Here is a 13567-nt window from a genome sequence, read left to right on the forward strand (position 1 = left end):
ATCAGATAGCAATCTCGATTTATATTCAGTTTTCCTAATTCTCCCTTGAATATGGGCCGACAACAAAAAGATATCAATCCTTGAGTATGTTTCATGCCTACTCAAATAAAATGAGTATTCCTTCTCCTTTGGGTGTTGTCTCCTCCATATATCCGTAAGTTTCATTTCCTGCATTGATTTAACCATAAATTTGGCCACTTTATTCTTTTTGCTAGTCTTTTGTCCAGTTTTATCCAACATTGGATCCAAATTAAGGTTAAAATCCCCTCCTATCAATATATTTCCTTGCATATCTACAATCTTCAAAAAAAAATCTTTCAAAAACTTTTGATCCTCTTCATTAGGTGCATATATTGATCAAATTCCAAAATTCTGAATATATCTGACACTTTATCATTACATATCTCCCTGCTGGATCTATTATTTCCTCCTCTATTTTGATTGATAGATTTTTATTAATTAATATAGCTACACCTCTATCTTTTGAATTATATGATGCTGCCGCTACGTGCCCTACCCAGTCTCTCTTTAATTTATTAAGTTCCACTTCAGTTAGATGCGTTTCCTGCACAAATGCTATGTCTATTTTTTTTTCTTTTTTCAAGAAATTTAATAGCCTCTTTCGTTTAATTTGGTTATGTATTCCATTAATATTTATAGTCATATAATTCAACATGGCCATCTCATATCCTGTTTACACCTCATTTCCGCTTCCTCACCACCACCATCCCCCTTTTCCCCATTTTCATCTCTCAGTTTTCCCTTTTTAAACTCAATGAATGACAACAGATTTAAAACATAAAATACTTCAACAACTCCCACATCTAATATTCCCTTAGCCCCAAATGTCCCCCCTTCTCTGAGTTGCCCTTTATCCCTTGCCAGACAACCACAACTCCATCTACATTTGGATTGTGAACCCGCTCGCGTCAACTGATTTTGCAGTGACGGTTATTCTCTCCCACCCAACCCCCCCAGAAAATACTTTTTTCTTCACATATAACAAAGCTCATCCTCTTTTTTCCCCTTGCTTCCTTTCTTCCCTTCTCTTTCCCTTCTTTAGTTCTTAAATATACATTATTTTTACATCTTCATATGTATTTTATTGCCGTTCTTCATTCTTGTTACATCTCTTCATTTCTCCTTCTGTCCTGCAGACATTCTGCAAATTCTTGTGCTTCCCCCAGATCCGAGAATAGTCTGTTTTGGTCCCCAGGGATAAATATTTTAAGCACAGCTGGATATCTTAACAGAAATTTATAACCTTTTTTCCATAGGATCGATTTTGCTATATTAAACTCCTTCCTCTTCTTTAAGAGTTCAAAACTTATGTCTGAGTAAAAAAGATTTTTTTGACCCTTGTATTCCAATGGTTTTTTTGTCTTCTCTAATTTTATTCCTTGCCCACTCCAATATATTTTCTCTTGTCTTATATATCAAAAATTTTACTAAAACAGATCTTGGTTTTTGATGTGTCTGTGGTTTCGGAGCTAATGTTCTGTGTGCCCTTTCTATTTCCATTCCTTCCTGTATTTCTGTCATTCCCAGGATCTTTGGGATCCATTCTTTTATAAATTCCTTCATATCTGTGCCTTCTTCAACTTCCTTTAGACCCACTATTTTTATATTGTTTCGCCTACTATAATTTTACATCATATCAATTTTCTGAGCTAACAACTCTTGTGAGTCTTAACCTTTTTGTCACTGTCTTCCCATTTTCTTTTTAAGTTATTCACTTCCATTTCTGCAGCCATTTCTCGTTCTTCCACATTTTCTAATCTTTTCCCTATTTGTGTCATGACCAGTTCTATTCTACTCACTTTTTCTTCTGTACTTTTCATTTCACTAAATTCTAATGTAACCATTCTTTTAATGCTCTCATTTGTTTTTGAAAAATTTTTTAATCTATATTCTGTCCATCTATTTTACCTTCTATTCCTCTGTGCAGAGCTTGGTCTTCTTCCTCTTCTTCTGTATGTGCACCTGTGTTTGTGTCTTCTTCTTCTCTTACTTGTATCTGTGTCTCTTCTGACTTTCCTGATGAGTTGCTTGTCTCACTTTGCTGGGCTTCTTCTTGCTTGGCTTCTTGCTGTTGATCCTCTTCTTCTGGGCTATTCATCTGTTGGGCCTCCTGCTGCTGCTCTTCTTTCCTTTCACTCCCTTTCCTGTAGCTTTCCTCTTCTTCCAGCTGAGAGCCCTGGTGTCGGGCATCCCTCAGCTGATCGCGTTGTGTTTGCCCGCTCCTCAGCTGAGCCCCCCTTCTGTCAGTGATCTCCTTTTCCTTAGTAAGCGCACTGCGCACTTTTGTTTGGCTCAAAGAGCCATTTTTGCAGTCCAGCTGTCAGGGGGTCGTGACGCTGTGGGGTCATCACCAACCTTGGAGAACGGGCTCTCTTCTCCATGACAGCTCCCTGTTTCTTCATGCAGGTAGGGCCTTCTCCTTTCTCTTCTGGGGTCTTTTCTTCATCTTTTTTTTCCCGTTGTTTGTACTTTTTCCTTCTTGGGTGCCATTTTCTTTCTTTTCTCCACAACTTTATCTTTTATTTGTTATGTTTTGTATTTCTTGAACTTTGTATTTTATTCACTTTATTTCTTCTTTTCTAGAGAGGGCTGGTATTCTCCTACCGGCCACTACTCCATCTCGTGACTCCTCAAGATCGTTCTTAAGGATGTGATGGAGTAGGGCCAGTAGGAGAATACCAGCCCTCTCCAGAAAAGAAGAAAAAAAGTGAAGGAAAAGCAAAGCCCCAGATACACAAAACACAACAAATAAAAGATAAAGGTGTGGAGAAAATAAATAAAATGGCACCTGAGAAGAAAAAAACAACAAAACAACGGGGAAAAAAAGAAGAAAAGACACTGGAAGAGAAAGGAGAAGGCCTTGCCTGCACAAAAAAGCAGGGACCCGCCGTGGAAAGAGAAGCCTGCTCCCCGAGGTTAGTGAAGACACCCCCCCAGGGTCGCGACCTCCCGACCGTGGCACTGCAAAAATGGCTCACTAAGCCAAACAGAGGTGCACAACTGCGCACAACAAGGACAAGGAGAACACCGACAGGAGGGGGGACCAGCTGTGGAGTGAACCGACATATCACAAACAGCTGAGAGATGCCCGACAGCAGGGCTCCCAGCTGGAAGAGAAGGAAAGCAACAGGAAAGGGAGGAATGAGAAAGAAAAACAGAAGCAGGAGGCCCAACATATAACCAGCCCAGAAGAAGAGGACCAACATCAAGAAGTCATGAAAAAAAAACCCAACAAACTGAGGCAAGCAGCTCAACAAGAAAGTCAGAAGAGACACAGATAGAAGGAAGAGAAGTAGAAGACACAAACCCAAGAGCAGACACAGAAGAAGAAGAACACCAAGCTCTGTACAGAGGAATAGAAGGTTAAATAGAAGGACAGTATATAGATTTTTAAAAATATCAAGAACAAATGAAAGCATTAAAAGAATGGTTGACATTAGAATTTAGTGAAATGAAAAGAAAAATGAAAAGTACAGAAGAAAAAGTGAGTAGAATAGAGCTGGCCATAACAGATGTAGGGAAAGGATTAGAAAATGTGGAAGAACATGTAATGGCAGTAGAAATGGAAGTGAACAACTTAAAAAGATAATTGGCAGAAAGTGACAAAAAAGTTAAAGAAACACAAGAGTTGTTATCTCAGAAGATGGATATAAACAATATAAACAATATAAAGATAGTGGGCCTAAAGGAAGATGAAGAAGGCAAAGATATGAAAGAATTTATAAAAGAATAGATCCCAAAAGTCCTGGGAATTCCAGAAATGCAAGAAGGAATGGAAATAGAAAGGGCACACAGAACATTAGCCCTGAAACCACAGTCACAACAAAAACCAAGATCCGTTTTAGTAAAATTTCTGAGATACACAACAAGAGAAAATATATTGGAGAAGGCAATTAATAAAATTAGAGAAGACAAAAAAAACCACTGGAGTACAAAGGTCAAAAAAAGTCTACACAGACTTAAGGTCTACACAGACATAAGTTTTGAGCTCCTAAAGAAGAGGAAGGAGTTTAACACAGCAAAATCGATCCTATGGAAAAAAGGCTATAAATTTAAGTTAAGATATCAAGTGGTGCTTAAAATAGTTATCCCGGGGAAGCAAAGCAGACTGTTCTCGGATCTGGAGAAAGCACGCAAATTTGCAGAATGCCTGCAAGACAGAAAGAGAGATGAAGCGATGTAACAAGAACAAAGAATGACGACAAACTACATATAAAGAAGTAAAAATAATGTATAATGTATAAATAAGAACTAAAGGAGGGAAGAAAAGGGAAGTAAGGGAGAAAGGGGGAGGGAAAAAAGAGGAGAGGGTAAAAAAAAGAAAAAGAGAAGAAAAGAGGGGGAGCTTTGTTGTAATGTGAAGTTAAAAGTCTTTTCTGGAGGGGGTTGGGTGGGAGAGAATAACAGTCACTGCGAAATCAGTTGACACTTCCAATCGGGTTCACAGTCCGAATGGAGAGGGGAGTTGTGGTTGCTCGGCAAGGGACAAGGGGAGACTCAGAGAGAGGGGGGGGGGACACTTGGGGTTAAGGGGATTTTAGATATGGGAGTGGTTGAAGTATTTTATGTTTTAGAAGTGCTGCCAGACATTGAGTACAAAAAAGGAAAACTGAGAAATGAAAATGGGGAAAAGGGGAAAGTTAGAGGTGAGGAAGCAGAAATGAGATGTAAACAGGGTATGAGATAGATATGTTGAACTATATGACAATAAATATTAACAGAATTCATAACCAAATCAAAAGGAAGAGGCTATTAAATTTACTGAAAAAAAGGAAAAATAGATATAGCATTCGTGCTGGAAATGCATCTAACTGAAGTGGAACACAAGAAATTAAGGAGAGACTGGGTAGGGCACGTAACGGCAGCATCATATAATTCAAAAGCCAAAGGTGTAGCTATATTAATCAATAAAAATGTACCAATCAAAATAGACGAGGAAATAATAGATAAATGATAAATGATAAAGTGTCAGATATATTCAGAACTCTGGAATTTGGTCAATATATATGCACCTAACGAAGAGGATCTAAAGTTTATGCAAGATATTTTTTTGAAGATTGTAGATCCGCAGGGGACTCTATTGAAAGGAGGGGACTTTAACCTTAACTTGGATTCAAAGATGGATAAAACTGGACAAAAGACTAGCAAAAAGAACAAAGTAGTCAAATTTATGGTTAAATCAATGCAGGAAATGCAACTTTTGGATATATGGAGGAGACAACACACAAAGGAGAAGGAATACTCATATTATTCGAGTAGACATAAAACATACTCAAGGATTGACCTGTTCCTGTTGACAGCCCATATCCAAGGGAGAGTTAGGAAAATGGAATATAAAGCTAGATTGTTATCTGATCATTCACCCCTGTTATTAGCAATAGAAATGGAGGACATCCCACCAAGAATATATAGATGGAGATTAAACTCCATGCTACTTAAAAGACAGGAATTTAGAGAATTTATTGAGTGCCAAATTGTACTTTGAAATAAATACGGAATCAGTTAAAGACAAATTTATATTATGGGATGCAATGAAAGCTTTCATTAGAGGGCAGATAATAAGTTATGTAACTAAGATGAAAAAGGACTACAATCGGGAAATAGAACAGCTGGAAAGGAAAATAGTAAGTACAGAAAAAGAACTAGCAACAAGGGAAGATACAACAAAAAGAAGAGAATTGGCAGACAAAAAAATAAAATATGAAACATTACAAATGTATAAGGTGGAGAAGAACATAATGAAAATAAAGCAGAAGTATTATGAGCTAGGAGAAAAAATGCACAAAATACTAGCTTGGCAGCTTAAAACTGAACAAACTAAAAGAACGGTATTGGCATCAAGGAAAAAGGACAAACAAATTACATATAACCCAACAAAGATCAATAAAAACTTCAAGGAATTCTACAAGCAATTATACCAAATTGATGACGAAGGGAAAGAAGACAAAATAGATGAGTTTTTAGCTAAAATTGAACTACCGAAATTGCAAGAAGAGGAGTAAAACAAATTGATAAAAGCATTTGAAATAGAGGAAATACAGAATATATTAAAAAAGCTAGCGAACAATAAAATGCCTGGAGAGGACAGACTCCCAAAAGAATTCTATAAAACATTTAAAGACTTATTAATTCCTCCTCTCCTGGAAGTAATGAACCAGATAGAAGAAACACAAAACTTGCCAGATTCATGTAAAACAGCAATAATTAAAGTAATACCAAAGACGGGGAAACATCCACCAATACCAACATCATATAGACCAATATCTCTACTTAACTCACATTATAAGATAATAGCAAAACTATTAGCAAACAGATTGGCTGACTGTGTACCAAAAATAGTAAAACTAGATCAAATTGGATTTATTAAGAAAAGACAAACAACGGACAATGTCTATAAGTTCATTAACTTAGTCCACACAGTACAAGGAAATAAGACACCAACAGTGGCTGTTGCTTTTGACGCAGAGAAAGCTTTTGACAGGGTAGAATGGAATTATTTATTCAAAGTATTACAGAGGTTCAACCTACCAGATAAATATATTAATTGGATTAAAGCATTATATAAGTGACCAAAGGCAAAGAAGACAGTAAATGGATATATATCGAACCAAGAACTAATTTAAATTAAGTAGGTCAACTAGGCAGGGATGTCCACTATCTCCCTCACTGTTCGCTTTAGTAATAGAACCATTGGCAGAACTAATAAGAACAGAAAATAAAATAAAAGGTATCAAATTAAAAGAGAAGGAATATAAAAATCAGTTTATTTGCAGATGACATCATAGTATACTTAACAGAACCAGAATTATCAATGAAAGAATTACATTTGAAGGAATATGGAGAAATATTGGGGTACAAGATAAATGCAAATAAAAGTGAAGTGATGCCAATGTGGATTATACAGAATTTAAAAAAGAGTCACCATTTAAATGGCAAACACAAGCAATCCGATATCTAGGTAATAGATTACATAATAATCTAGGCCATCTATACAAATTAAATTATCAGCCATTAATGAAGAAATTACAAGAAGACTTAGTACATTGGAAAGATTTACCACTAACACTGAAAGGAAGGGTAAATTGCCTTAAAATGAATATCTTGTTATATGGTTATATGGTTATATTATACAATACCTATTTCAATCATTACCAAATCCCTTAACATAGAAATTCTTCAATGAACTAAAGAAAATAATGACGAAATTCTTATGGAAAGGGGGGAAAACTGAGGATAGATCTAGATAAATTAACAGAATGGTACAAACAAGGTGGTTTGCAGCTACCAAACTTTAAAAATTATTATAGAGCAGCACAATTAAGATACCTATCAGATTTTTATCAAACAAGGGAAAAACCAGATTAGACCAGGATAGAGCTAGATAAAATAGGGGAGAGGGTACCTGAACATATACTATATAAGTGGGACGAAAAACTGGTGCAATATAGAAGTTCACCAGTACTGCACCATCTGCTCAACATTTGGAAGAAGATTCATGTAGAAAGGAAAAAAACAAATTACCAACAACCAAAATTATTATTGACGCAAAATCAACTAATCCCTTTCACAATAGATAACCTTTCCTTGAGAGAATGGGAGAGAAAAGGGATTAAAAGAATAGAAAATTGTTTTTCGGGAAATAAATTATTATCTTTTGAACAAATGAAGAATAGATATGGTATAACTCACGGTACAATGTTTGCATACCACCAACTGAAAACCTACTTGAAGGACAAATTGTGAAGCAGGCTGAGGTTATCAGAAGGAAGCAGTTTTGAATATGTGATTACAGACACAATGATAATTAAAAGATTTATAACAAACATGTACATCAAGCTGCAAGAGAAAGAAAATTATGAAATAAGCTGTAAACCCAAACAAAAGTGGGAAAAAGATCTAAACATAAAGATGAAAAATGAAATATGGGAAAAGTTATGCTCTGGAACTATGAGAAACACAATAAATATAAGGTTATGCATGATGCAATATAATTGGTTACACAGGCTATATATCACGCCCCAAAAATTAAATAAATCAACATTATCAGATAGATGTTTTCGCTGTAAGAAGGAAACAGGAACAACAGTACATGCAATTTGGGCATGTGAGAAAGTGAAAAAGTTTTGGGAAGATCTAAATCAGGTATTAAATATAATTACAAAAAGCAACATACCAAAAAATCCAGAGATCTTTCTTCTAAGTAATATAAGAAGTAAAGAATTAGGCCTCAAACTGGATGAAGCGCAAAAAAGATTTATTATGATAGCCTTAGCTGTTGCAAAAAAATGTATAATGTCAACTTGGAAATCAGAAGAGAGCCTGAGAGTACAGCAATGGTACATGGAAATGAATAAATGTATTCCATTGGAAAAAATAACATAATTTAAAAAATAAAGTCACATTATTTGAACAAATATGGGAACCGTACATGGAACACAACAGAGAGGGCTTGCCTCGGACCTCCACCCCCTAAAATGATAGAATGAGAAGATGAAATGAACTGACCCAGTGTGTAAAAGTCGTTGACACAATTTTCTTGTTTATTTTCATTGTGTGATGACATTGTTTAATGGGTTTATTGTATTGTATATGTTGAACGTTGAATGGGTTTGGAGGGGGGTGGGAAGGAGGGAGGGAAGAGAGGGGGAAAAAAAGGGAGAAAATGACACTGTGTATATTCAAGAGGGGAATGTTTGTGTGTATTTTGATTAATATGGGTCATCGTGTGAAAAATAAAAAAATTTTAAAAAGCAATAGAAAAATTTATAAAATGGTTTGAGGAATAAAAAAATGCTATTGATCAAGATTTCCTTTGTGCACTTTGGATAATCCCAACATGTATTTGTTCTTTAGGAATTGGATGCAGGAGTACATATTGGAAATGTCTATTGGGCTAAATTAATGAATGTTTATCACTTCAGCTGATGATCAAACTAATTCTAAAATAAAATAAATGAAGCCTAACATGTTAAAAAAAAGATAATTCTTAAGAGAAAGATGGGGACTAAACTTGGCTCCACCTGAAATTAGTGAGATGGAATTAATGATTTGGCTGGGGAACACACCAAAATTTATATCTAAAACATACATTACTCTCCAAAATGAAAGTGCAAAACCAGGCTGACGGAGATCGAGAGAGAGAGATGGGAATTGGATTTAGGTGTTGGAATAATGGAAAGATGTTGGTCTGATTGGTGTTTGGATAGCATGACATCAATTATAAATGCAAGAAAAAGATTAGTTCAATATAATTTTCAACATCAATTATACCTCACACCACAGAAATTACATAAATCAAAATGGGAAATATCAGAAATGTGTTTTTGATGTGGAATAGAAATAGGAACATTTGTACATGCTACATGGCTGTGTGTGAAGGTGAGACCTTTATGGTAGGATATTACTGAAATACTAACAAGGATGTCAAAAAAAAATTTTTCTACCCAGACATAAGTTTTGAGCTCCTGAAAATGAGGAAGGAGTTTAACGCAGCAATATCGATCCTATGGAAGAAAGGCTATAAATTTATGTTAAGATATCCAGCGATGCTTAAAATAGTTATCCCGGGGCAGCAAAGCAGACTGTTCTCGGATCCGGAGAAAGCAGGAGAATTTGCAGAAGGCCTGCAAAACAGAAAGAGAGATGAAGAGATGTAACAAGAACAAAGAATGATGACAAACTTCATATAAAGAAGAAAAATAATGTATAATGTCAACTTCTTACTTATAAAGTATAAGTAAGAACTAAGGAGGGGAAGAAAAGGGAAGAAAAGAAGTAAGGGGGGAATAAAGAGGGTGAGCTTTGTTATATGTGAAGATAAAAGTCTTTTCTGGAGGGGGTTGGGTGGGAGAGAATAACAGTCACTGCGAAATCAGATGACGCTTGCGAGCGGGTTCACATTCCAAATGGAGAGGGGAGTTGTGGTTGCCTGGCAAGGGACAAGGGGCAACTCGGGGGGGGGGGGGAGCATTTGGGGTTAAGGGAATTTTGAATGTGGGAATAGTGGAAATATTTTATGTTTTAGAAGTGTTGTTCAGAAATATAAAAAAAAACAGAAATGGATATGGGGGAAAGGTGGTGATGAGGAAACGGAAATGAGAGGTAAACAAAGTATGAAATGGCCATGTTGAACTATATGACTATAAATATTAATGGAATACATAACCAAATCAAAAGGAAGAGGCTGTTAAATTTACTGAAGAAAGAAAAAATTGATATAGCATTCGTGCAGGAAACACATCTAACTGAAGTGGAACACAAGAAATTAAGGAGAAACTGGGTAGGGCAAGTAACGGCAGCATCATATAATTCAAAAGCCAGAGGAGTAGCTATATTAATCAATAAAAATGTACCAATCAAAATAGAGGAGGAAATAATAGATCCAGCAGGGAGGTATGTAATGATAAAGTGTCAGATATATTCTGAATTTTGGAATTTGCTCCTAATGAAGAGGATCAAAAATTTATGCAAGATATCTTTTTGAAGATTGCAGATACGCAGGGGAATATACTGATAGGAGAGGACTTTAACCTTAAAGATAGTTAAAACTGGAAAAAAAGACGAGCAGAACGAACAAAGTAACCAAATTTATAGTTAAATCGATGCAGGAAATGCAATTTTTGGATATATGGAGGAGACAACACCCAAAGGAGAAGGAATACTCATATTATTTGGGTAGACATAAAATATACTCAAGGATAGACTTGTTCCTGTTGACAGCCCATATCCAAGGGAGAGTTAGGAAAATGGAATATAAAGCTAGATTGTTATCTGATCATTCACCCCTGTTATTAGCAATAGAGCTGGAGGACATATAGATGCAGATTAAACTCCATGCTATTTAAAAGACAGGATTTTAGAGAATTCATTGAGCACCAAATTAAAATGTACTTTGAAATAAATACGGAATCAGTGAAAGATAAATTTATATTATGGGATGGAATGAAAGCTTTCATCGGAGGGCAGATAATAAATTGTGTAACTATGATGAAAAAGGATTACAATCAGGAAATAGAACAGCTGAAAAGGGAAATAGCAAGTATAGAAAAAGAATTAGCAACAAGGGAAATTACAACAAAAAGAAGAGAATTGGCGGACAAAAAAATAAAATACAAAACACTACAAACGTACAAGGTGGAGAAGAACATAATGAAGACAAAGCAGAAGTATTATTGGCTAGGAGAAAAAACGCACAAAATATTAGCTTGGCAGCTTAAAACAGAACAAACTAAAAGAACGGTATTGGCATCAAGGTAAAAGGACAAACAAATTGCATATAACCCAACAGAGATCAATAAAAACTTCAAGGAATTCGATGAGCAATTATATCAAACTGAGAACGAAGGGAAAGAAGGAAAAATAGATGAGTTTCTAGCTAAAATTGAACTACCAAAATTGCAAGAAGAGGAGCAAAACAAATTAATAAAATCATTTGAAATTGAGGAAATACAGGATATATTTTTAAAAAATACCGAACAATAAAACGCCGGGAGAGGACGGACTCCCAATAGAATTCTATAAAACATTTAAAGACTTATTAATTCCTCCTCTCCTGGAAGTAATAAACCAGATTGAAGAAACACAAAACATGCCAGATTCATGCAAAACAGCAATAATTACAGTAATACCAAAGACGGGGAAAGATCCACCAACACCAGCATCGTATAGACCAATATCGCTACTCAACTCAGATTATAAGATAATAGCAAAACTATTAGCAAACAGATTGGTCGACTGTGCACCAAAAATATTAAAACTAGATCAAACTGGATTTATTAAGAAAAGACTAACAATGGACAATATCTGTAAGTTCATTAACTTAATCCATGCAGTACAAGGAAACAAGACTCCAACAGTGGTGGTTGCCTTAGACGCAGAGAAAGCCTTTGACAGAGTAGAATGGAATTATTTATTCAAAATACTACAGAGGTTCAACCTACCAGAGAAATATATTAATTGGATTAAAGCATTATATAAGGGACCATTGGCAAAGGTGACAGTAAATGGATTTAAATCAAACCAATTTAAATTAAGCAGGTCAACTAGGTAGGGATGTCCACTATCTCCCTCACTGTTCGCGTTAGCTATAGAACCTTTGGCAGAACTGACAAGAACAGAAAATAAAATGAGGGATAAAAATAAAAGAGAAGCAATATAAAATCAGTCTATCGCAGATGATGTCATAGTATACTTAACAGAACCAGAAATATCAATAAAAGAATTATATAAGAAATTGAAGGAATATGGAGAAGAATTGGGGTACAAGATCAATGCAAATAAAAGTGAAGCGATGCCAATGAATAATGCGGATTTCACAAAGTTTAAGAAAAAAATCACCATTTAGATGGCAAACACAAGCAATCCGATACCTAGGTATTCAACTAGATAATAATCTAGGCCATCTATGCAAATTAAATTATCAGCCATTAATGAAGAAATTACAAGATGACTGAGAACATTGGAAAGATTTACCACTAACACTGATAGGAAGGGTAAATTGCATTAAAATGAATATCTTTCCAAGGATACAATACCTATTTCAATCATTACCAATTCCCTTAACAGAGAAATTCTTCAAGGAGCTAAAGAAAATAATAAGGAAATTCTTATGGAAAGGTGGGAAACTGAGGACAGCGCTAGATAAATTAACAGAATGGTACAAACAAGGGGGCTTACAGCTACCAAACTTTAATAATTATTATAGAGCAGCACAATTAAGATACCTATCAGATTTTTATCAAACAAGGGAAAAACCAGATTGGACCAGATTAGAGCTAGATAAAATAGAGGAGAAGGTACCTGAACATAAGTGGGATGAAGAGCTGGTGCAACATGGGAATTCACCAGTACTGCACTATCTGCTCAACATTTGGAAGAAGATTCACGTAGAAAGGAAAAAAACAAATTATCAACTACCAAAATTAATATTGATGCAAAATCAACTAATCCCTTTCAGAATAGATAACCTTTCCTTTAGAGAATGGGAGAGAAAAGGGATTAAAAGAATAGAAAATTGTTTTTCGGGAAATAAACTATTATCTTTTGAACAAATGAAGTACAAATATGGTATAACGCACGGTACAATGTTTGCATACCACCAACTGAAAACATACTTGAAGGACAAATTGGGAAGCAGGCTGAGGTTACCAGAAGGAAACAGTTTTGAATATGTGATTACAGACACAATGATAATTAAAAGATTTATAACAAACGTACATCAAACTGCAAGAGGAAGAAAACGAGGAAAAAAGTGGGAACAAGATCTAAACATAAAGATAAAGAATGAAAGATGGGAAAAGTTATGCTCCGGAACTATGAGAAATACAATAAATATGAGGTTATGCATGATACAATATAATTGGTTACACAGGCTATACACCAAGCCCCAAAAGTTAAATAAGTGGGACCCAACAGTATCAGATAGATGTTTTCTTAGAAAACTTGGAAATCTGACTCCCCTCTACAGATAATACAATTGAAGTCAGAGATGAACAATTGTATACCTAAAGAAGGAAACGGGAACAACAGTACATGCAATTTGGGCATG

The sequence above is a fragment of the Narcine bancroftii genome, chromosome 5, assembly GCF_036971445.1.
Source record: "Narcine bancroftii isolate sNarBan1 chromosome 5, sNarBan1.hap1, whole genome shotgun sequence".
Lineage (NCBI taxonomy): Eukaryota > Metazoa > Chordata > Chondrichthyes > Torpediniformes > Narcinidae > Narcine > Narcine bancroftii.